A 27770-nucleotide genomic window follows, 5' to 3' on the forward strand; every position below is an offset into this window, starting at 1 on the left:
GAGTTGACGGGAATATCTCTTGTGACTCCAACATAGGTAGGTCCTCCTGCAAGTCAAACAAATCAATCATGTCAGTCAAAGTGACACTCACTATTTATCACAAAGTATTGCTATCTATCCTAGTGACACTCACTGTTCATCACAAAGTGTTGCTATTTATCCTAGTGGTACTCCCTGTTCATCACAAAGTACTACGTGTTCTTGCACTCACTATTCATCACAAAGTGCTGCTCATATTTGCACTCCCTGTTCATCACAAAGTGTTGCTCATATTTGCACTCCCTGTTCATCACAAAGTGCTACTCTTTTAGTACTCACTGTTCATCACAAAGTACTATGTCTTGGTACTCAGTGTTCATCACAAAATGCCTCGATCTATCCTATCCTAGGGCCTCTGCTTGAGTGTATCATCTTGAGTAGTTTCCTTATTGGCAACATATGTTCTATCACAAAATTGTCAATCTTAGCCCTATCTGCTATTATGGTCTTCCCTAGAGGACCTGCTTGAGTGTATCCTCTCAGCAGCTTATCCAATCGACAACGTATGTTTATCACAGAACTGCCGATTTGACCTTGAAGACATAAACACGCATTCATGACACAAACACACCTAGCTAACCTAGGCGCGCATGGCACCAACATAGACGCGCCTTGGTGTTTTTTGACATTGTTTGACATATTCTAAAATGCATTTATTACTCTATCTAGCATGCATTAATGACAACAATTAATGTAGCAAAGTACAAGGAGGTTTTGCGGTACTTACCGGCTCTCCTACATCGGCTGGCCTCTGAAATCGGTGAACGTGATCGAATCTATGCACCAATGCCATCACTGCTGACTGTTGCTGCTCTATTCTCTCACTACACTATGATCTATTGGATGTGTGGATGACAATGAGGATGTATTCCCCTCGTGGTCTATTTTATAGACTACCTGGCCCTGGCCCTAGCCCTAGCCCTCATCTCTCAAGTCAGTCCTCTTTACCCCGTGACTCTATCACTCTATCCTATTCGGTCAGTCCATTTTAGCCTTCCTTTTTTATCAAGAGATTGTCTGTGATCTTTTTAGACATTTTCATCCAATCTCTTGAGGGGGCATATCATTCCCATCTTGGGGCAACATTGTATCAGTTCATCTTATCTTCTTTGAAACAACGCGACAAGCTGCATTGTCTCAAAGAGGGGCAAAATGTAGACACCTAAAATTGTCATGTCTAATTAAATAAATATTTTATTTATTTAATTACTTTAGCCTAATTCTTCTATTAATTAAATAAATCTTTATTTATTTATTTAATTAATTTATTTATCCTCTTCTAGCCTTATTTCTCAATTAAATAAATACATTTATTTATTTAAATTATCATTTCCCTAAATTAAATAAATATCTTATTTATTTAATTGATCCCACTTCTTCTATTAATTAAATAAATATTTATTTATTTAATTAATTCATTAGCTTTTTCTACCTATGACACATCTCATTCATCTCTTAATTCATACACTACCTACCCTCTCATTATTTTCTTATTTTCTCTACCTACCCTCTAATCTTAGTCGACCATTTATCTTTTACACCTCTCAATCTTATCCCTGCATTTCATATAGTGTCTTCTATATAAGGAGATGCTTCCTTCATTATCAAACCCTAACTGACTAACTACTTGATCAATTGACTATACTATGCCTTTGCACTTTCATATGTGATCCTACTTGCAACCACATTTCCATTCTTTGTTGAGCTCTTGTGCACATAAAATCTAAGAGCAAATATATCAAGCAAGATCAATGGAGATAGGAAGAATGGAGATTCAAACCCTATTGGACATGTGATGGTATAATCTTTGTGATTTCATTTGGTTTGCATTGTCTTAGGTAATTTTCATATGTTATGGTGGATCTTTGTTGTTGTTAGGCTAGGGTTTTGTGGTTGAATTCATTTAGTCTTTCATAATTGTTGTTATCCATTTTCACCGTATATAGTATGCTACTGTACTTTGATATGAGATGTGATGGTGATGCAATCTGAATGTAACATTTTTAGGAAATGATATGATGTGAGATGTATCTTGGAAATGAGATGTAAATGATAATGATAATGATATGAGATGTATCTTGAAAATGAGATGTAAATGACAATGATAATGATAATGATATGAGATGTATCTTGAAAATGAGATGTAATAATGATAATGATATGAGATGATAAATGCAGCTAAATGTATGAATGCAACTAATTTTATGAAATGCCACTAAATGATCATTTTAATCCTGTCGTTGTCATTCCTGTTAGTCACTTGTTTGTGCTCTTTTTGTCATCATTGAGATTTTGAAGTGTTGGAAGTTAATAGAAACATCAATGGTATAATTGAACCATGATGACCTAAGTATTTCATGATTTTTGATATTGCAAAATGACACAAGCATCGAGGTATAATTGAACCAAGATGACCTGAGTGTTGTTTTCATAAAACAAACAAGAGTTGACCATTGTAATGTGCAAAATGGGAAATATCTTCAATGATATGTGTCCAATCATGTCTTGAGACAAATTTGCACCATATGAACGATCACCTTATAGAAAGAAGACCAAATAAAATATTAGATTCCTTCGTTGCTTCTCTAGCTTAGGAGATCTAATAGTTCAGAAATTAAGATACAAACAGTCAAAACTTTATGCTAAATGTAAGCAAATCATAATTCAAAATAGATCATCCATTGTGTTTGTATTTTGGGTGTAGTTGGACAGTGTTCCTGTTTGCCAGTTTGATGGGTAGTTTTGACATTGGTCTCCTTAGTATGCTGTGATCCTTGTTTGTTGCTTGTGTTATGAAAGTTAAAGAGAAATGCCCCTGCTGAGATCAGGATTTTTCCCCCAGCTATGGACACTTTTCGATGTGGATATATACATTGATCACCAAGCCATGGTGGGATATGAGTCAAATATTTGATTCAGATAATCAAGGATAGTGACTACGCTAAGTATGTCTGGGATAATGCTACGTGCATAAGTGTTATGTGATGGCTATTGGATTAGATCAGATGGAGCCAAAGATATGATACAAGTACTGATAGATAGAGGAGCTTCTCTTTCACAAATGATTCCTATAGCTAGGTTTTCACCACTTGTTTTTATTGCACTTTTTGATTATTTTTCATTTTTTTGTATTTTTCTTGATTTTTTGATTTTTTTATGTCGCAGAGTGCCTGTTTGCCAGGTTTTCACCCTAGTGACTATTTTTGATACTTTTTTGATTTTTTTTTCTTTTTTTTGCTTGATCCATGCATTGGATGACTCAAGTGTAGAATTTCTTCAGATGGATGTTGTTGGTTGGCTCATCAAGCACGTCCCCTTCTAAAGTTGATAACTGATATGCTCTTGATCCATAAGCTGATATGATAACAAAGGGTCCCAACCAGTTGGGTTCAAATTTCCCTTTCTTTTCTCGATCTTGTTGATTCTAGGGATTTAGCTTCTACACATTCTTTGTTGATATGCCTTGAGATGATCAAAGGCACATTGGTGATGTTCATCTAGCAGCTCGATTTCTTGCAACCTGTTGACTTGATATTCCTCATTTGGAATGAGGCCTTTGAATGACACCAGGAGTGATGGAATCTCTACATCAATAGGTAGGATAGCTTCTGATCCATACACCAATGAGTATGGTGTAGCTCATGTAGGTGTGCTAATACCCATTCTGTAGGCCCAAAGTGTAGGATTAAGCTGGGCATACCAGTCTTTACGAAAATCATTCACTGTCTTTTTGAGGATTTTCAAGATTGTCTTGTTTGGGGCCTCTTCTTGGACATTCCCTTGTGGATAATTAGGTGTCGAAAAGCGATGCTGGATATGGAATCACTCACAAAGCTCTTGGACATCTTTATTTTTGAAAGGTCTTCCATTATCTGTGATAATGGAACTAGGGAAGTCGTACCGACAGATGAGGTAATTCAGAATGAAGGAAGCTATCTGTTTGTTGGTCACTGTAGTCAATGAAACTACCTCAATCCATTTGGTGAAGTATTTGGTGGCCGTGATGATGAACTTGTGTCCATTCGACGAGGAAGCATGAATCTTTCCCACTAGGTCGAGTCCCCATTGGCAGAAAGGCCAAGATGTAGTGAATGGTTGCAATTCCTATGCTGGTGCATATATGAGATTGCCATGAATTTGGAACTTAGGGCATTTTCTAGCAAACTGATAGGACTCTTTCTCCATTGTCAGCCAATAATATCTGATCCTCAAAAGTTTCTTCACAAGAATAAGACCACTTGAATGTGTACCACAAATACCTTTGTGAAGCTCATGTAAGGCGAAGTCAAATTCATTATGATTGAGGCATCGAAGAAGAGTATCATCAAGACCTTGATGATAAAGTATATCAACAGTTAAGGTATAGTGGGCTACTTGTCATATAAAGCTTCATTTTTGGTTACGAGATAGGTCTGGTGGGAGGGTATTGTCTTTGAGATAGGCATAGATCTTCTCGTATAAGGGGGAATCAAAACCATTCAAGGCACAGATGACTTGGGATCCTAAATTGTCATAGGCTGGGGAAAACAATTGCTCCACTTAGAATTCATAGTGATTCTATTTATCTGGAATTTGTAGAAGTGAGGCAATAGTGGCCATTGCATCAACAACCCTGTTGTCTAGCCTTGGAATCTGCTCAAATGTGATGTGTACAAAGTAATTTTTAAAATCATCCACCATGCATTTGTAAGGCATCAACTTATCATCTTTTATCTGATAGTCATCATTTATATGATTGATAACTAATTGAGAGTTGCCATATACCTTCAACTCTACGATTCTCCATTCCACGACTACTTTGATACCTATCACTATAGCTTCATACTAAACAATGTTTTTGGTGCATGGGAACATGAACCTGTAGGATCTCAGAATTGTGCATCCTTCTGGACTAACAAACAAGATGCTGACACCCGATCCATTCTATTTATAGGATCCATCAAAGTATAGGGTCCATTGCTTTGGTGTAAAAGTGAGCACACGGGTATCTAGAAATTCCACCTCTAGTGGGTGTTTGTCTAGAAGAGGTGCTTCTGCCAATTGATCTGCTATTGCTTGTCCTTTGATAGCCCTCTGTTCTATGTACTGAATGTTAAACTCACTAAGGATCATGACCCATTTTTCCAACCTACCTGTGAGAGGGGCTTTTCTGAGTAGATATTTTATTGGGTCGATCTTTGCCACTAGCTTAATAGTATGAGCTTTAGCCATTCAGTGTCCTGCTAATGTAATAAATGTCTCTTTCCTTTCCTGTCGAGTCCTCTTGTGCTAATAATGCCTCTAGTGACACTTCCGTTGTTGATATGTAGATGATGAGTGGCTTTCCCACTATTGGTGGTACTAAAACAGGTGGATTCATGAGATATTTCTTTAGCTGATGGAATGATTTTGTACACTTGTCCTCCCATCTGAAAGGTACATTTTTATGAAGTAGATGGTTGAATGGGAGACATTTATCTACTAATTTAGCAATGAACCTTCTGATAGATTGTAGCCTACCTTGAAGAGATTGTAGCTGACTAATAGTCCTGGGAGGTGGCATTTCCATGATAGCTTGAACCTTTGCGGGGTCTACCTCGATGCCTTTTTCTGTTATAATGTATCCCAAGAGTTTTCTAGATGTGACCCTGAAAACACACTTTTTAGGATTCAATCTGACATTGAATTACTCTAGTCTTTGAAAGATTTTGTCTAGGATGTCTAGGTGTTCTGCTCTTGTGAATTATTTGGCTTGCAAGTCATCCATATAATCTTCCATAAAAGTATGCATCATGTCATGGAAGATAGTTTTCATTGCTCTCTGATAGGTTGCATCAAATTTTTTCAAGCCAAAAGGCATGCCGTTCCAATAGTATGTACCCCATGGACATGTGAATGTAATTTTATATTGATCTTCTAGAGCTATCTTGATTTGGTTGTAGCCGAAAAAACCATCCATGAGGGATAGCATTGCATGCCTTGTTGTTAGATCAACAATGGCGTCGATGCTTGGTAAAGGAAGGTCATCCTTTGGACAAGACTTGTTGATATCCTTGAAGTCTTTACAAATCTTGATTCTTTTATCTGGTTTAGAGACTGACACAATGTTAAAAATCTATTTCGCATAATCAATGGGTTGGATGAATCCTACATCAAGTAAGTTCTTCAGCTTTGCTTTGACCAATCTGGAAACATGTGGGTTCATCTATTAGACAACTCAAATAACTAGAGGACAACTGAGGGGTGGGGGTGAATCAGTTGTCAACAGATTACAAAAATTTAAGCATTCAAATCCTTATTACCGGAACACATAAACTCAATACCGGAATGCATAAACCAAATACCAGAATAACTAATATAGCAATTAAGCATAGACATAAATCATAGAATAGTTACCATCCATCCAGAACACATGACACCAATATTTGTACGTGGAAAACCCAGTAAAGGGAAAAACCACGGTGAGAATCCTACCCATAGTCAGATAATACTTTTGCAGAAAGTATGTGATTACAAAATGAGGGGCCTACACATGCAAGAAGGCCAATAGCCTAGAGTGCACTTATCATCACAAAAGGAGCCTCATTGACTACAAAATAAATCCAGACTACAATCCGGAAAGAAGAGTGAACTACAAAGATAACATCTCCTATGCCTGAGTACAATTCTGGTTAAGCTCAGTACCAGAGGTCTTAAACCTCTCTTACCAGCCCAATTCGATCACCTATGATTGATCAAAACTCCTGCATATGATTACATCATTATTCACACATAGATAATTGCATAACCATAATCCCATGATCTACAAAGAGATCTTACATCATATTTATACCAACCTGGGACCTAAATAATTAGGTTAGCTACCTAAAGATAATACAATAAATTCATAACATAAACCCACAATCCAATGACCCACCAATTCAGCCTAAGATCGAAACAACATAATCCAATCAATAAAACCAACTGGTAATGCATCAGGATCATCCACCGACACGTTACACAAATTGGTCCATAACCTAGGAGAATAACATAGAATAGGACCAGACCTAAAATAGGTCACCATAAGCCAAATGCAACACCACCTATGAACATGAACATAAACAAGATAACCAACAACATCCCAAAAGCCATCTAGAAGCCAGACCAACACCACTTATCACGTGCATCAAAAGATCTTCAACAAAGTTCTATTGATAAAACCCTTACTGGTGACCAGAAGGATTTCTAGAATAAATGATTGTATCTGAATCATCAAATCCTGAACCAAATGATCATGATACACATCTGAATAACAAGAATGACAAATCCAAATGAATTCCACAAACCAAAGCATACCAGAGCAATGCCGAATCAATATCAAAATCCAACCACTCTATCAGAATCAACATGAAACTGGTAAACAACCAAACAGCCAGTGTTGCCATCAATGACAAAAAATCAATGCAACACATAATCAATTCATTCAAATTGCCAACAATCTCTCCCTTTGGCATTCATGACAACACTAGATGCGAAAAACATCCAGGTGCCAAGAAATGCCAAAAAAGTCTCTGTTACTACTTACTAAGATTGCCATTAGTCTTATGTTCAAAGTTATTCTATATATTCTAGTCACTTACTTCTATTGAATCATTTAGTCGGTAAGCACAGTGTAGTCGGTTAAAGAAGAAAGTAGTCTCAGAGCATAGTATACACCGAACACTCTACCGAGTAACACTCTATGTCTACCAAGTAGCAAGAATGATATACCGAGTGAACACACACCAAGTGAAACATGTTACCAGATTCACTGAACCTAGACATATATGGGAAATGTGTTACAAAGATCGAGGAACAAGTAACTGTTATCACATTGGAAATTGCACTTAAAGATTGTGTATGATTTTGAGGTCATCTAACCAATGAAATATTTTGCATGGTTATTCAATCGAGAAATCATGTTTGTAAGATCGAAGCATGGACTAGATCACCAATATAAGAGATCTATTTATACAACATGAATTCAAGATTAGATATGTGTACAAGTATATATGTGCATGTATGTGTGAAGCAAGACAGATACAAAAAGGAAAATCATGAGATATCATAGTGTGTTATGACTGTTACAATTTACAGAGACACAAAGGTCATCGAGAAGGATTTCAGAGAACAATCAAGGAATAGAGTAAACAAAAAGGTTTACCGAGTTAATATATGGATTACCGAGGTATGCTATAAGCAAGGTAATCTTATTTTGAGCACATAAAATCTGCTATAACATTCTAGATGTAAAGTTGCAGATATTTGTAATGATTTATTGTAATATTTTGAAGTTGTAAGAGAAACCTTTAACAGGGTAAAAGACTCTAACTAAGTCTATAAATTGTAAAGTCTCTAACCAGGTACAACATTTAGAATAAGTGTTGTAAAATCCTTTAGCAAGGTAGATCTAATAGATCTTGATACTCCTAACAGGGTAAGCTATCAGAAATAGCTAAACATGTAGCTCTAACTGAGCAACCTTTATTATTGCAGTAGTGAAGTTGTGGGTGTCATCCCCACCACAGTTTTTCTCTCTAACCAAGAGTTTCTACGTAACCAAAATATATGTGTTATGGAGTGAATCATGTATGATTGTTATTTATTTATGTTAGCATTATATTATGTTACTGCACTATTCAGTTTATGCTTAACAATAAAGTTATTGTTGAAGCAAAGTTTTGAAGTACTGATTCTCCCCTCCCCTCTCAGTACATTAGCTTTCCATATTGGGCCTAACAATTGGTATCAGAGCTTCAATCTTGGAAAAGGGTTTAACTGCCTAAAGAGAAAGATCTTATCAATGGAAGGCTATAAACAATCTCAGAGAATTGTATATCTGCAAGAAGAGTTGGATCATGCTAATCAAGTGATTGCAGACATGCAAAGGCAAATGCAAAAGTCTCTAAAAGTTAGAAGAAGGTTATTTGATGATTTACAGGACTCTCAAGAGTTAGTAGAACAAATTGAGACATCATCTGAGAATAGTATGTCTAAAGAGACTGAAGACATGATTGAAGTGTTGAAAGAAAAGAACAAAGCACTGATTGATCAACTAAAAGCAATGAAATAAGGACATGAGCATTTCAGCACACAGATGACTGAAAATCTTGATGCATTGAGGACAACCAAGGATAAAGTAAGAGATATAGAAAGAGAGAAACAACAACTTGAAGCATTGGTATCTAAAAAGAATGATGAAATCATAAGAATGACTGGGATTCAACAAAATTTGTCAGATCAGCTAGGTTATGCAAATCATGAAGCAAATTTGAAAGATGATGAGAATCAAGCATTGAAACTTGAAGTATCAAGGTTGACCGATGAACTTGAAATAGAAAAGAAATCCAAAGAAACACTGAAGAAGAGTTATGAAGCATCAAAGATGTTGGATGAGCAACTGAATACAAGAAAACCCAACAAAGATGCAAGACTCGGTTACAAAGGAAAAGACTCTACCGAAAAGGGAATTCATGCTACCGAGAGAGGAGAATCATCAAAGCAAGCTGGAAACAAGAAGAACATCAAAAGAAAGAAGCCTATTTGCAACTACTATGGAAATCAAGGTCATACTGCCAACATGTGCCAAATCAGAAAAGGTAAGCAACCGAATGTCACTAAGTCCAATGATTATTGTTACAATTGCAATAAATATGGTCATACATTTAACCAATGTAGGAAAAAGTCTGCTAGCAATTATAAGAAGGCAAAATTCAAAGGGTTTTGTAAAAACTGCAATAGATATGGACACAGTACCAAGAAGTGTTGGTTTAAGCAAGAGAACTATATGTGGTCTGCACAACAAGCAAATACTGGAAGCTACCGAACTCACAAAGAACTTAACCGACCATATGCTGCAGTACCATGGGATTATAATAAAAGGATATGGTGTGAATGTTGTGGAAGATATGGACATATAAGTGCCAACTGCTTTATAAGGTTTGGAATGAACAACAGAAGATGATGGAGAAATCCTAGTATGGCATGTTTTCATTGTCACAAAGTTGGACACTTGGCTAGAGATTGCAGAGATTAACCTAGAGGAGACACTGAAGAAATAAAAGGCAAATTACAGATGATTTGGAAAAAGAAGGAAATTGTGTCAAATGAAGAAAGCACCTTACCTACTGAGTTAGGTGCACCTATTCCAAATTAATCGGTAAAGGTTTGAAGGGACTGCACTCTCTCAAAGGTCAAATCTTAACAATTCCTATTTTATTATGTACTTAATTCAAAATCTGCATAACTAAGATGTATTAGTAAGTTTGAAATTCTATCACAGTCTTTTGAAGCACTATATAGGAAACCTATCAAGTCGGTAACTACAGGAGGCCTGTCTAGTCGGTAAATGAAGGAAATTTGGCTACTTGGTTAAAGCGAAAAAAGGAGAGTAAATCAATTTAGTTGAACTGAGTGCATTTAATGTTTTAACCTAACTTGCACGGAGCCCGATAAGGTATATTGTGTACTTAAAGCATTTTCACAGTCATTTTTTTCTCACCAAGTTTTCGAGAGAACAGAGAAAAGCGAATCTAAGGTGATCAAAGCTCCTCTGAAGCAAAATTCAAGGTATTTACATCAATCTCAATGCATTGTTAAGCTGGTTTACCAATCATATTTGTTGAAGATTTCTGTTTCATATTTGTTAAGAGGAAAAGAGTGTCGTTTGAAAGTTTTCAAACCCTAAGGATCTTTTGATAATTTCTATCTGAAATCTACAATGGCACTGAAGATCCAAGAACCCGTTGTTGTTAAGAATGTTGATTAGCCCTCACTAAAATACTCTTTAACTCCCAAAGTAGCATCAGAACCAGATGACAAAACTGCATTTTCACTCATCTCGGATAGAGTTTTACTAGTTGAGGATGTCAAATTCTTCACCAAATGTCGAGTTGAAGAACTAGGTCATGTTGAAATCAAAGACACCTATGATGAATTGTGAACCGATGGGAAATTAGATAGCAAGTATGAGCACATTAAGATCAAGGGATTGACTGAAGCCCTAACCTATCCCCATGTCTTCAAACCCCAGTGGGTCAAGTTTGTTCTGAGCAGAGTTCATGATGATTTCATGTGGTTAGAGGAGCAACCATTCAAAATCACCAAGGAAATCATTCATTTGATCACTGGTTACCCTATTTATGATCATGCCCGAGCTCAGAAGATGATATCACAAAAGGAATTGATCACCTTAACCGGAGTGGAATCAGATTGCAGAGGACTGAAATTGAACAATGTCACTGATGCAGAACTAAAGTTTGCTATTAGAGTGATAGGTTATTGTTTCTTCCAATCGACAAGGGAAAATAGTGTACCCTGTGCAGCAGTCGACTTAGCATACAAAATTGTGAAAAAGGGAATGAAAATTGATCTTTGTGAAGTATTGCTGAAAAACCTATTTGAGAATCTGAACACCATCAGGAAGCCAAAGAAGAACAACTCGGCTAATACACTAAAGTTTGGATCACTGTTATTATGCATGTTTTTCTATTTTGAAAAATTCTTTCCCACAGTCGGTAAAGTAGTTTGGGAGCTACACCGACCAGTCACCCATCAAATCAATGACTTTATCAAATGTCTAGGTGACAACTTCAATGATATTATGGATGATTACTTCAGCAAGTTTGAAGAGAAGATGCATAAAAGGTATAGAATTCCACCCCAGCTAGTGGAAAAATACAAAGATGACATATGTTTTGAAGTAGACACTGATTATTGTTATGTGAATGCTGTGGAACCAAGAACTCAATCTTTGCCACCTATGGGTTATGAGGTTGACTTTGATATCACACAATAGCAAATAGATGCCTTTCTTACACTACCAAGGCATGATATTGAGCTGAGGTATGGAACATATGAAGAAGTGAAAGAGAAAGTAAAGATGAGCATTGTAGTACAAAAAGCTACAAGAAAAGCAAAAAAGATGATCAAGGCACTATCAGAGAAATTTGGAGAAGGTTCTTCCTCCACACCTATCAAGGGCACACTAGTAATCACTGAGGAGGAATCAGAAGCCCAAGAGGCTGCTATTACACTAAGTACTGAGTTGCCTAAAGGGAAAGTTCCGAAGAGGAAGAAACATGACACATCAAAGGCATCACTGACTCCCTTAGTAAAGTGCCCAAACACAAGAGCATTTGCAGTGTCACCGAGTACAAAACCAAAGACTGTTGTTGTTCCTAAGGTAACAAAGACCTATAAGAAATCTACTCGGAGACTCATTTTGGCAAAAGAGTCTAGTGACACTGAATCTGAAGATGCAAGTAAATTTCAAATTGTTAAGAGCAAGAAGGTAAATGCACATAGTGTTGAAATTTTTTGTGCTAATCTGAAAGAATATGGTGGATTTGGATCATTCAGATATGTAAAATATGAATCCAGATCTGATGATGAAAAGAGACAAATAGAAGAAGCTGTCATCTGCACACTTCTAAAATTCTGATTGGCTCTATTGGAATTATCTAAGTCACTTCCAAATGAATTATATTTGCATATTGATAACAAGTGGAAATATGCAATGGACTCGAAGAAACAAATTAGAGAAAGAAGTCTAGTACATCTCTTTCCAGACATGTCGGTAGTTGAGATAAAAGAACATTTGACAACCTACAACACAAAGTTCCTCATCAAACAAAGAGCCTTAAAACTGATGAATGGTCTGTATTTTGAAGTGAAAAATGAGACAAAAGAAAAGTGGTAGGAAATCTTTAGATTCAAGGATGCTGGTGAGCAAGCTACAGTTGAAATTGTTGATGGCATCGAGAAAGATCCTGATGTCACCGAGCAGGACCCTGCTGACACCATACAAATTGATGAAGACATCATGGACACCGAGGCACCTGAACATGAAATGATAGAAGGAAATGCCTATGCAAAACTGGTATCCAGTGAGTCAGTTTTGGAACAAGTTTAGCCTTATCCTCCGGTCACTCATTCTGCTACAACCGAGGCCCCTAAGGATACTGAACAAGGTGCAGAGGTTCACAAGTCTACAGAAGGAGAAGCTACTCCTTAGGCCACCGAGGAACAAACCTCTCAGGATCCTCCTAACACTAAAAATGTTGCAACTAAGACCCCGAGCACCGAACCACTGAAAGACTCAACAAAGGCTAAATAAACTGACAAAAGTGTTGCCTCCACTGAGCAACCTACCGAGGATCCACATGCCTCCCAAGCTATTATATTGGTTCAACCAACCAAATGTAAAGAAAAGAAGATGAAAAAGAATAGTTTCAAGGTGGATATATCGAAACCAATAGTGTTGCCCAATGTAGATATATCAAAATTAAAAGGGCAGGCACTCATTGAATTCAGTGAACTATGCAAAGCAAAGGCCAAACAGGAAAAATAAATGGCCATACAAAAGAAAAATAAAGTACTTCAGAAGGTAAAGACACTATTATCAGATATGCTACCCTCGGCTACAGTGTCAACAGTTGCAGCCATCCATATTCAACTGGATGAACTCCTCAATCAGATAGAAACATTTGGAGTAGATGCATCTGAATATTTGAGAAAGTTAAAGGATAAAGAGCTCACTGCAAAAATGATTGAAGAGGTACAGAAAGCTATTGCTCTTGGAAAAGTTAAACTTGTCAAATTTATTGCTGAGTTGTCCCCTCAACTCAAGCACATTCTTTATTTATTTCAGAAACTCTGTACATTCTCTTTATTCATTAAAGATATCAAAAATAAAACAGAAGCAATTGAGAAAGAGATCACTGATCTCTCAAATAAGTTGACCACCGAGCCCAATTCTGTTCATAATTTTTATACAAAGTTACAACAACTCATGGCTCAACAATTGGAACTCAGGAATGAAGAGCACAAAATAAGGATGGACATTATGACTCTTCAAACCTTATTCATTCCACACTTGTCCTCTGTTCAAGAATAGATCAACCGAGCCACTTACCTATCTACTACACAAGAGAGAAGCACATTAGATGGCTTAATTTCTCTATTGGCTGACATTCAAGCACATAATTCTTTAATGGACAGTGTCAAGGATGCACTCTCTGTCGCCCTCACCGAAGCAAGGACAAAGTATAAATCCATTTTTGACCAGTTGCCTCCACCAAATGGTAACTAAATTTTGATGTTTGTCAAAAAGGGGGAGTGAGTATCATATCAAAGTATACAGGGGAATGTAGTATACAGGGGGAGTATACCGAGCAATGAATAGAGCAGTAAGAAAAGAACAAGAGCAGCAGACAAAACATTGATCACCAAGCATGCAAAATCAGAGTTATGTCAAGTATATTGATAAGGGGAGTATATCTAAATATATTATTTCATTGACAAATGTACATATTGTCAGTTTAGTCAAATTTTGCAAGTATATAGATTTTTGACTTATAACTTTGAAAGTAGTTTTTGTCAAACATCTCAACTAATGTCAAAAGGGGAGATTGTTACTACTTACTAAGATTGCCATTAGTCTTATGTTCAAAGTTATTCTATATATTCTAGTCGGTTACTTCTACCGAATCATTCAGTCTGTAAGCACAATGCAGTCGGTTAAAGAAGAAAGTAGTCTTAGAGCGTAGTATACACCGAACACCCTACCGAGTAACACTTTATGTATACCGAGTAGCAAGAATGATATACCAAGTGAACACACATCGAGTCAAACGTGTTACCAGATTCACTGAACCTAGACATATATGGGAAACATGTTACAAAGATCGAGGAACAAGTAACTGTTATCACATTGGAAATTGCACTTAAATATTGTGTATGATTTTGAGGTCATCTAACCAATGAAATATTTTGCATGGTTATTCATTCGAGAAATCATGTTTGTAAGATCGAAGCATGGACCAGATCACTGACATAAGAGATCTATTTATACAGCATGAATTCATGATTAGATATGTGTACAAGTATATATGTGCATGTATGCATGAAGCGAGACAGATACAAAAAGGAAAATCATGAGATATCACAGTGTGTTATGATTGTTACAGTTTACAGAGACACAAAGGTCACCAAGAAGGATTTCAGAGAACAGTCAAGGAACAGAGTAAATAGAAAGGTTTACCGAGTTAATATATGGATTACCGAGGTATGCTATAAGCAAGGTAATCTTATTTTGAGCACATAAAATCTGCTATAACATTCCAGATGTAAAGTTGCAGATATTTGTAATGATTTATTGTAATATTTTGAAGTTGTAAGAGAATAAGTCTATAAATTGTAAATCCTCTAACCAGGTACAACATTTAGAATAAGTGTTGTAAAATCCTTTAGCAAGGTAGATCTAACAGATCTTGATACTCCTAACAGGGTAAGCTATCAGAAATAGCTAAACATGTAGCTCTAACCAAGCAACCTTTATTATTGTAGTAGTGAAGTTGTGGGTGTCATCCCCACCATAATTTTTCTCTCTAAGCAATAGTTTCTGCGTAACCAAAATATATGTGTTATGGAGTGAATCATGTATGATTGTTATTTATTTATGTTAGCATTATATTATGTTACTGCACTATTCAATTTATGCTTAACAGTAAATTTATTATTGAAGAAAAGTTTTGAAGTACTGATTCACCTCTCCCCTTTCAGTACATTAGCTTTCCATATTGGGCCTAATAGTTTCCCCCTATGGAAGATAGCCAACAATCTCCCACAAAATGATATAGCAATGAAGCTCTGAACCAATCTCCCCTAATGAATATATCTCTCCCTTATGTTTTTCACAAGAATAACTCTCCCCCTTTGACATCCATGCCAAAGATTTGACATAAATATCAAAGAAAAATCATAATTCCTCCGATTCTTATAGCTAACTACTCCTCCTGAGTAGTAGCACCACCACATGAATCCAGAATGAGTAATAGATCTGATAATGCATACCGGACTGATGCCAATCAATATCATTTGCTTCCACCTTCTGCTTCAAAAAGTTATACTTGATAGATATGTGCTTTGTCTTAGAATGAAATACCAGATTCTTTGATATATCAATAGCAGTAGAGTTATCATAGTGAATAACTACCGGTTCATTACAATCCACCTTTCTATCCTTCAACATTTGCCTCATCCATAGAACTTGTGTACAGTTAGTAGCAACAACAACATACTCAACTTCAACAGTAGATAAAGAAGTACATGACTGCTTTTTGTTGATCCATGAAACAAGTTTCTTTCCAAGAAAGAAAGCTCCACCGAATGTGTTCTTCCGGTCATCAACATCTCCAACCCAATCTACATCTGTATATGAACATAATGTAAAGTCATCATTTTTAGGAAACCACAAACCATATTTAGTTGCTCCCTGCAAATACCTGAAAATCTTTTCACCGCACTCTCATGATTTTCTCTAGGATCACTTTGATATCTTGATACAATACAAAGTACATTCATTATATCCGGTCTAGTCTGAGTCAGATATAACAAACCTCCAATCATAGACTTGTACCTTGTAGGATTTATTTCGTGTAGATGCATCTTTATTTGTCAATTTCTCACTTGTAACCATTGGAGTACCAACTGGTTTAGAATTTTCTAACCCAAATTTCTTCAACAACTCTCTAGCATAATTAGTTTGACAGATGAAAATACCTTTATCAATTTGAGTAATCTGCAAACCTAAGAAAAATTTGATCTCCCCAATCATAGACATCTCGAATACATTCTTCATATTGTTAGAGAATTCCATACACAACTTATCTTTACCTCCAAAAATGATATCATCAATAAAGACTTCAATAATCAATATGTAACCATCAGTGATCTTATAATATCAATTACTGTCAGCATTACCTTTAGTGAAACCAAGCTTTAAAAGATATTTATCTAGTCTTGCATACCAAGCTATAGGGGCTTGTTTTAATCCATATAAAGCTTTCTTTATCCTGCAAACCATGTTTTTGTCATTTGAAAGTGAAAATCCATTAGGTTGATCAATATAAACTTCCTCTTCAAGATCTCTATTCTGAAATGCACACTTAACATCCATCTGATAAACCTTGTAGTTCTTATGTGTAGCATAAGGAAGAAATAATCTCATAGCTTCAATCCTAGCTACCGGTGCTAAGGTTTCATCATAATTAATTCCTTCCTTCTAAGAATATCATTTACAAACCAATCTAGCTTTATTCCTCACAACTTGTCCACCTTCATTCAATTTTTTTCTAAAAACCCATTTAGTTCCAATAACATTCTTATTTTTAGGCTGGGGAAGTAAAGTCCGTATGTTATTCTTTTCTATCTGATCTAATTCTTCTTCCATAGTTTGCATCCAACATTCATTTTTACAAGCTTCAATTACTGATGCCGGTTCAACTTGAGAAATTAAACATACCTCATCAGCCACCAACCTTCTTCTTGTCATCACTCCTTTGTTTTTGTCTCCAATGATCTGATCTTATAAATGATTCAACCTTACATACCTAGGAGTCTTCTAATTTTTTGGTCCTCTGCCCTGATCTTCAATTACTGTTGAATTTTCTGATACTGCCGGAGTAACTGGTTCAACATTCTATTTTGGTGTAGGTGCTACCAGTTTAGTTATGATCATTTCCATTGCCGGTTCTCTCTCATAAGTTCTGATTTGACTTCAGTTCTTCTCATCCACCTTGACATTTGTGCTCTACACAATTCTCTACAATCTTTTGTTGTAACATCTATATGCTTTGGTTTCATATAATAACCAAGAAATATTCCTTCATCACATTTAGGATAAAACTTTCCAATGGAATCGTCTCTTTTGATATAGCATTTACTACCAAAGATTTTGAAATACTTAATTTTTGGTGTATGACCAAACCATAATTTATAAGGTGCCTTACCAGTATCTCCTTTGATATGAACTCTGTTGAATATGTATACCGTCGTGCTTATAGCTTCTCTCCAGTAGACATGTGACAGATTATCTTCCATCATCATAGTTCTAGCTGCATCCAAGATAGTTCTGTTCTTCCTTTCCACAACTCCTATTTGCTAAGGTGTTCGAGGTGCAGACAACTGTCTTCTTATCCCATTCTTCTTACAATAGCTGTTAAATTCACTGGATGTGAATTCTCCACCCTGATCTGACCTTAATCATTTAATCTTCAATCATGTCTTTATATCAACTTTAGCTTTAAAGATTTTAAACTTTTCAAATGCTTCAGACTTTTCCCTTAGAAAAGTAACCCACATCATTCTTGAATAGTCATCAATGATTAGCATGAAATATCTATCACCCTGAAATTTTTTGATTCTAGCAGGACCACACAAATCAATATGAATAAGATCAAGAACATCATTAGATTTGTCTTGAATAATCTTAAAATAAGTTCTCATTTGCTTTCCCATTTGACATTCCTTAGATACCGGATTATAGGGCTTTAGAAACAGGTATATCTCTAATTGCCTTTGTAGAACTGATCTTCACAATGCAATCAAAATTCACATTACACAACCTCTTATGCCATAGCCAACTCTCATCAATTTGTGCAATCAAACATGTCTTCTCACTAGAGTTCAAATGAAAGATGTTACCTTTAGTCTGTGTACCAGTTGCAATCTCCAATCTAGATCTGTTGATGATCTTGCATTTTCCATCCTTGAACTATAACTAAAATCCCCTATGTACCAACTGTCCTACACTCAAAAGATTATGCCTTAAACCTTCAACATAATAAACATTATCAGTGTTATGCTTACCATCCAATGATATTGTTCCTCTTCCCCTGATCATGCATGCTTTGTCATCTCCAAATCTAACCAGACCACCATCAAATTCTTGCAAAGTCCTTTTATCTCCAGTCATATGATGTGAACATCCACTATCAATGATCCATTCATCCTTGTCTTCAATTTTAGCAACAAGAGCCTTCTCTTCAGGTACCAGATCATCTTCCTTGATAGCCAAAAATACCCATTCCTTTCCATTGCCAGATCCACTAGGAGAATCTTGTGCCGGTTCATCATCAGAATCAGTCACACCTTCCTCATTAGCAAAGTAGCATGATTTGTCTTTGTTCCTGCTATACTTATGCTTGTTCTGATAATCATGGTTAGGCCTAAAATATCTTCTATCTCTTTCTTCAAATCTTGAATTCCTTTCAGGACATCTAGATGCAAAATGACCTATCTTATTACATGCAAAGCATTCAAAAGGCGATTTTCCTTCATACCTACTTCCTGCCGGTCCTTTACGTACTCTTCTAGCAAATAAGGCTTCAAGTTTCTCACACTCTTCATCTTCTTTCTTCATATCCTCTAGTTCCTTCGCATATAAATCTTTCCAGTCACTCTTGCTAGTAGATGATGTAGATGCATGAAAAACAGGTTCATATTTCACAGCTCCAGAAGGTCCAAATTCCTCAAGTTTAAAAACAGATAACTTCCCAACCAAGGTATCCCTATTAATAGAGCTATTTGCCATAGTTCTTAGCTCATTAAATGTAGTAGAATTCATCTTATAAGCTGGTGGAAAAACTCTCAGTACTTTAGAAACTATTTCATCTTCACTGAGACATCCACCACAACATTGAATTCCCATAAAAAATCTCATTAACTCTCTCCATAAAAGTAGGAATCCTTTCATCTTCTTCCATCTTTAGTTTCTCATACCTCACTCAATAAATATCAAGTTTAGTAATTTTAATAGTAGGGTCACCTTCATTCAGAGTCTCCAATTTGTCCCATATAGCCTTTGTAGTTGATTTATCAGTTAGTCCCATTATTTTCTGATAAAAAAGTGCAGACAAAAGGGCTTCTCTAGCTCTACAATCATTCTCAGGCTCCTTATCTAGGCCTACCGGAGGAGGATTGCCAGATGCCAGATTAAAAGGTGTTACTCATTTCTCAGTGATCTCCCAAATTTCCTTTCCAAGACATCTTAGATGAGTCTCCATCTAAATCTTCGATACCCTGTAATTTGTTCCATCAAGCCTAGGAATTTTCTCTTTGGAAAACAGCTATAGATGTATTTGATGAACTTGAACTGTTAGATGCCATAGGATCTTCCTCAAGTGGTTAAGATTCTGTAAAGAGGACCAATCTTTGATACCAATTGTTAGACAACTCAAATAAATAGAGGACAACTGAGAGTGGGGGGTGAACCAGTTATCAATGAATTACATAACTTTAAGCATTCAAATCCTTATTACCAGAACACATAAAATCAATACTCGAATGCATAAACCAAATATCAGAATAAATGATATAGCAATTAAGCATAAACATAAATCACAAAACAATTACCATCCACCAGAACACATGACACCAATATTTGTATGAGGAAAACCCGGTAAAGGGAAAAGCCATGGTGGGAAGCCTACCCATAGTCAGATAATACTTCTGTAGTAAGTATGTAATTACAAAATGAGGGACCTGCACATGCAGGAAGGCCAATATCCTAGAGCACATTTCTCATCACAAAAGGAGCCTCACTGAATACAAAATAAATCCAGACTACAATCCATAAAGAAGAGTGAACTACAAAGATAACATCTCCTATGTCTGAGTACAATTCCAGTTAAGCTCAGTACCAGAGGTCTTAAACCTCTCTTACCAACCCAATTCAATCACTTATGATAGACGAAAACTCATGTGTATGATCATAAAATTATTTGCACATAGATAATCCTATAACCATCCCATAACCATAATCCCATGATCTATAAAGAGATCTTACATCATATTTATACCAACCTGAGACCTAAACAATTAGGTCAGATACCTAAAAGATAATACAATAAAATCATAACATAAAACCACAATCTAATGATCAACCAAGTAGGTCTAAGACTGAAACAACATAATCCAATCAATAAACCCAACCGGTAATGCATCAGGATCATCCACTGACACGTTACACAAACCGGTCCATAACCTTGGAGAATAACACAGACTATCACTAGACCTAAAAGAGGTCGCCGTAAGCCAAATGCAACACCACTGATGAACAAGAACATGAACAAGATAACCAACAACATCCAGAAAGCCATCTACAAGCCACACAAACACCACTTATCACGTGCATCAAAAGATCTTCAACAAAGATCTACCGGTAAAACCCTTACCAGTGACCAAAAGGCTTACTAGAACAAATGATAGTATCTGAGTCATCAAATCCTAGACCAACTAATCATGATACACATATGAATAGCATGAATGACTGATCCAAATCAATTCCATAAACCAAAGCATACCAGAGCATACCAGATCAATATCATAATCCAACCACTCTATTGGAACCAACCGAAAACTGGTAAACAACCAAAACAACCCGTGTTGCCATTAATGACAAAACATCAATGCAACACATAATCAATTCCTCCAAATTGCAAACATCATCTTCCTTAATATCTGTTTGATAGGTTTATCTCTAGGAGCGATGGACAAGTGATGCATGATGAGATTTGGATCTATCCCTGGCATGTCTGCATAAGACCAAGAAAAGTTGATTTACTTCCCCCTTGAAGAATTTGACAAAGTCGGGTTTTTCCTTTTTCATTAGTGATTCCGCCAGATGTATGGTTCTTGCTGCTGCTTCAGTGCTAATTTTTACTGATTGAGTTGGCCCAATCAAGATGGGGGATCTCTCCTGGTAATGTTCAGGAAGAGTGTCAAGTCTCTCATCTTTAGGTGCCTCAAAGAGGTTTTCACCATCGTTTTTACTTTCTTGTGATCTAATACTGCCGTTAGATGGTTTTCACCATTAGATCAATTTTTGATTTTGTTCATTTTGTGACTAAGAGACTTGACACTCCCTTGATTGCATATATCATTATGTGGTTCACTGGTGGAGTATGTTTTAGGGTTGATTGAGTAAAGGTATTGAACAATGGCCTCATCATTTTGGAATATTGGTATGTCATTGTGCTCAGGTTCTTCCCAATCTATAAGGTCAGGATATATGAGAGGTAGATAGTCATTTGGCAGGTTAAGATCTGCCGCTATAAGAGTCATGATAGAGATATTGTCATAGTTATCTATAGCGTGGGTGAGGTCTATAACAATCTCAAGGTTTTTGATGGTACTCTCATCGATATTTTCTCTTTTGTATTTAAGCTGTTCATTCTCGCTAGCCTCATAGATATGTTGTGGTTCGAATTCAAATGATCTAGATCTTGAGCCTTGTCCCTCATAAAGAATGGGTGTGTGTGCATGGATTGTATCCACCTCAATATCCTCAGTGATATTTGAACAAGTGTCCCATTCATACTCATTGGAATCTATTTCAAAATTGTTGTCCAAGGTTACCCCATTGATCAGACATGAATGTTGTATGATGAAAAGAGATTACTAATAATTGATACCAATTGGGTAGCTTGTTCTGATTCAGGATCTGTACTTGTTTTCTCTGTGGATTTACTCATACACAATTTCCCTTCTTTGAGTAGCAATCTCCTCAGGTTGTGGCTCACATTCAGTTTGATCATGTGCTTGTACATGATGTACTTTTTTATAAGAAGCCTCCTCTCTTTGGATAGTGAGTTCGTCTTGTCGCTTCTCATTTTCTTCATGCTCTTTTTCTTTTCTTGTCTTTTCCTCTACTTGGTGTATCACCTCTTGCCATGAGTCATTTTTATGTGTTATATTTTCTCTCCATTGGAGTTTTTGATGGTGATCTTTCTTTTGCACAGGTTGAACATGTTGGCCATACCCAAGTCCTATTTTGTCTTTTTCAATTGTGAATGGTGTTGTATGGGTTCTAGGATTCCCTATTGATGCTTGCCAATAGGTCCTTTTCCTTTGTATCCCATTTTTTGCATGATTTTGAACCCATTTCCATACTGTTATGTGGGACGACCACTTCTAGGGAAACAACTTATTTCTTCCTCATCCTTGTATAGCTAGATAAGGGTGTCCTTGTCTTCTGATTCTTCTGCAAGTGTGCCAATTTGGATAAATTTACCATCAAATTTCTTGATGGGTTATGCTGCTTGATGTCTAGATGTGGAAGGTTGTCCGTGAGATTTTGGCAAGATTGACAATTTTGATAAACATAGGGGTTCAAAAGAGTAATCCCCCATACCTTGGTCCTTTATCTTCATCTTTTTCTCAAAGTCTATGGAAAATGACTTGAGTTTTTCTTGACTATTGGATGATGAGGAAGCTTGGGCCTCCCTATTGCATGGAACCAAAACATCTTGTGTTGCCTCCATAGTGTTGCAAAACTGAAAGAGGTTAGTGTCTGTTGATATTGAAATCTCTTGTTTGTTGTAGGGGAATTTGAGACATTGATGGTACATGGAAGGTACCACTCGCATTTCATGGATCCAAGGATGACCCAATAGTATGTTGTATGTCAAGTATTTGTCCAAGACTTGGCACAATGTGTATCTATGTACAGGTCCTACCTGAATGGGTAGTACCACTGTTCCTTTAGATGAACTTTCTTCAATATCATAGGCTTTGAAAATGATCTTCTTTTTAGGATCAATAGCTTTCTTAGAGGAGCCCAATGCACATAGAAGCTTTAAGGTACATATAGTGAGACCAACTCCTCCATCTATTAGCACTCCTTTCACCCGCTATTTGTAGACTAGGACTTCAATATGGAGTGGGGTGTTGTGCGGATGACTCAAGGAGATGTCATCATGTTCTAAAAAGGATATGTTATGTGGCACTTTCATATGTGCCACCATGGCTTGGAACCAATCAATATCGAGATCATTTGGAACCGTTGTTTCTACAAGAGCTTGCTCCAAGATATCCTTATGCTTTGGTTAGAGTTTGAGTAATTCTAGTATTGATATCTGAGCGGGTGTCCTTTGTAATTGGTCGATCAGGTTATATTGAATCTTGGGGAGAGTTGTTGTTTTGGATGTACTCCCCTTCAAGAAATATTTTTGAGCCCTTGTTGTCACATTTACTAGTGCATGTTCTTGTTTATCTTTGATTTTTATGACATTTTCTTGATTGTCACATGCTGATATGTGATTTATGGTGTTTTTGTATATGTGATTGATGTGGATTCTTTGTTGTTGTTCAAAGTTGAAGCTCCTCCCTTGTCGTAATTAGGAAGAGGTTTTTTTAAGGCTTCATGATCATTATTGGTTTTATGACCATCTACCGTTATGTCACCATTAGCAATTAGATCTTGAACCAAGTTTTTCAACCTTAGGCAATCATTTGTCCGATGCCCTTTGTTTCTATGATATTCACAATAGTGTGTATCATTCCACCATGGTGGTTTGATTTGGGGATCAAAATATCTTGTGTTTGGTAATGTAATGAGATTATTTGCCAAATAGTTCTCAAAATGTGGATTCAAGGGTTTGTCCTAAAGGTACGAACTTTCGTTGATATGGTGCTGGTTTTGGATTAGCGTTATTGTTATTCCCTTGGTTGATATTGCCTTGATTGGTTGTCCCTGGATTTTTGGTTCTTTGATTATTATTGTTTTGAGGATTGGTCGGTGGAGTAATGTCGGATAGGTTTAACACGGGTAGTTTTGATTTAACATTGTCTACCACACCATCATTAACAACGTTTTCATTTCTTGTCCAAAATTTGGACTTGTCTGAGTTGTTGTTATTATATTGATTGCTATATGTGTTATTGCTTGATGAACTAACACTTTCCTTGGAGAACTTCAGGGTCCCTTTCTTGATGGAGGCTTCCTCTACTTGGATGCCATTCTCGATCAACTTTGCAAAAGTAGGGAGACATTGTAGTTTGAGTTGATAACTCATTTCACTATTTAAATTATCTATGAAGATCTCCATTTTTTCTTTTTTTTTTAGGTACATCTCGTGGATACCTTGAGACCATGCATCTCCATTGTTGCAAGAACACCATGAATATTTAATTTTTCTTTTGATTCATATTTCATATGTCAAGCATGGTGATATCATGTTGGATATTGTAGGAATATTGTGTAATGAATTTATTCACCAACCCATCGAATGATTTGATGAGAGGTGTGAGTTTTGACAACCACTCCATTGTTTTCCCTCCCAAACTTCTTGGGAATAGCTGCATCATGTATGTATAATTATGAGAAACCTCCACGATCATATTACAAAATTCCTTAATGTGATCGTGGATAGCTCTTAGCATTGTATTTGTCATAATTTGGTATATTCAAATTTGGCGGGAAAGGTATCATGTTTATCCTCCTATCAAAAGGGTAAGGACAAATGTCCTTCGAAGAATACCTCATTATAGACCCTTGCTACAGATCTTGCATTTGTTGTTGGAGTGATTGGAGTTATTGTGTAATAATAGCTAGGGGCACATTGGACCTTTGATGATGAACATCGCCTTGTTCACTAATGTCATCATGATTACAGGTATTGTCTTGTTCATGGGTATGATTTTGGGTCTCATCTCCTCTTAGGTGCTCTTGATTTTGGGTATTGTATGTATAGGTCCTTGCCCTTGTTCATGAGATTCTTTCATCAATATTCCTTAAATTTCCTATGTCAAAATCTTTAGGAATCCTACTCCTTTACTAGGTAGCATGAGGAGATATTTTTGTTTATCTGAGTCTATAAGCCTTTCCAACAGTTTTTGGAAAGCGACATTCTCTTGACATTGTTGGACAAGCTCCTCAGTGATCTCTTCTTCTTCCATGTTCATACTAAAAGGATTAGACTCCATTTGAATCATACTTGATTATGGTTGTGGATCCTTTCCTTTTTTTTTTTGAGATCGAGTGACAACGGGCATCAATAGATTTCTATAGCAGTGAATTCCTCCTCTTCTAATGGGGTTCTTAGTGGGGTTGGTGGTTCAGGTTGATCTTCATGGTAGGTGATGCACTTTCTTGGAAAAAAAGCAGGATTGATCCTTCCCCCGCTGTTAAGGCATTGATTGAATGCTGCTTTTTGAATGTAAGCTCTACTTCTCAAATATTCCTTGTCAAACTCATTAGATTTTCCTTAGAGATACAATTGCATATGATGCAAGAAAACATGATGTGATTTAAAGAGTTGATGGTTGATGTAGAGAAATTTACTCATCTTGATAAGTGCCTTAGGACTAGGTTGTCTCTTCTTCAACTTAGTCTTTTGATAAATACTTCTTCTTCTCAAAATATGAGAAATAGTCATACAAATGATCAAAGAGTGTTGATGTTGATGGTTGATATGGATACTTCATTTCAAATACTCAATCTTTACTAAGTTGAATAGAGGGTTTGTTTGATAGGCCCCTATGAAAAAACGTGTCAAATGATATGGATAAAGTCTCCCAATATGGAAACCTGGTTTGACTAACTTTAATACTTAGCTAGGTATTGTTGTTGATATAGTTGGATGATAGACTCTTGATCAGTTGGTTTTGATACTCCTCTATGTTGATTGGATGAAAATATTGCCTGAAGATAGTTGAAATGTTGATAACCACCTCCAAAGGTGCTTTGTTGGATTTGTCAGAAGACCCAAAAGGGTATCTGAAATGGGTTATGAAATTTTCAAAAGGTTGATAGATTCTTCTTTGTTTTTAGCCAATTTTGGTCATGCGCTAAAACAAAACTCTTACGTGCTAAACATGACTCCAAAGCGCTACCAAGTTTTCCATATGTGCTATATTGCCCTGGAAATGCGCTATTTAGCACTGTTTGATAACACACATGTTGATTTTTTAATGCACTAATATTCTCTTCTCAAGCACTAAGTTTTGGTTTGTATGTGCTATCCTATGGTCGCTATGCGCTACACTGATGCTGTTATGTGCTAAGAGGGTATTTGCAAGCGCTATCTGATTTTTACCAATATTTTGTTGCTGATGCGCTAATTTGATTTGTTGAAGCACCAATTTTTGGTTTGAATGCATTATTTTGTGGCTTAGATGCGCTATACTGATGTTCTGATGCACTATCTGTCCTGATTTTCTTAGTTTGATGATTTTGTTTAAAGTTTGAAAATGATCTTTGCATTTTGATGGATGATTTTCTGATAAATGATTTGAAAACATAGTAGATAGAAGCAATAATAGTTTTCCTATTCTAACAAATTGTTTATGTTCTTTTGAGGATGTCTTCAAATCCCTAATGTTTTCACTAGTTCCGATACAAAGAAGACATATCAAGTAGACTCTTTATTCAAGGGTCATTGACAATATCATAGCCCACTAGTCTCGATACTCTGTCAGCTCAAACAACCTTGTCACCCCCTAGAGGGCGCCTGTTTTTTTGCCTTTTTCCAGAAATTAACCCAAAGTGAATTGCTTCACAATTAGGTAGTTATCTTGGGAGATATATGGTTAGTAATCTTGGGGGTGGATTGTTCCCCACCCTTGCACTATGATATTGCCAATATTTGGCAATTGACTCGGCTCAAAGTCTCTATTGCTATGGCTTTTAGTAAATGCTTCTATTCGAAGATACCCTTTGAAGTTGCGCAAGTGCGATTGAGGCCTATATCCCAACACAGTACCAAACGAGATGTAGTCATGCAAGCGTGACTGAGACCTCAAGGCCCTACAAAGTGATTGATATGAGATAACTCAAATATGCTCCATCCCCTGAGATTTTCATCTCAAAAGGCAATTTGATTATAGTGAGTTAGAATACTTGGCTTTAGTCGTACTCACTTGGGTCGTACCCTTCTCACTAGTCCCCTAAAGGCTTTGGGAAGGCAAGCCCTCTAAAGGTTGTATTTGCTAAATTGAAAGAAAGCTTTAAAAATGATGTGTTTGGCTTTTTGATCACCCAATTAAGGGGAGACCATATACCTAAGACCTTCAAAACATAGAATACACACTTTCTTTTTATCCAACATCGCAGTTGTTTTGTCAAAAGCTATCTTGGAGATGTTTCTCCAAAAGACATGTGGTTCTTTTTA

This window comes from Cryptomeria japonica, chromosome 4 (genome assembly GCF_030272615.1).
Source record: "Cryptomeria japonica chromosome 4, Sugi_1.0, whole genome shotgun sequence".
NCBI classification, from domain to species: Eukaryota; Viridiplantae; Streptophyta; class Pinopsida; order Cupressales; family Cupressaceae; genus Cryptomeria; species Cryptomeria japonica.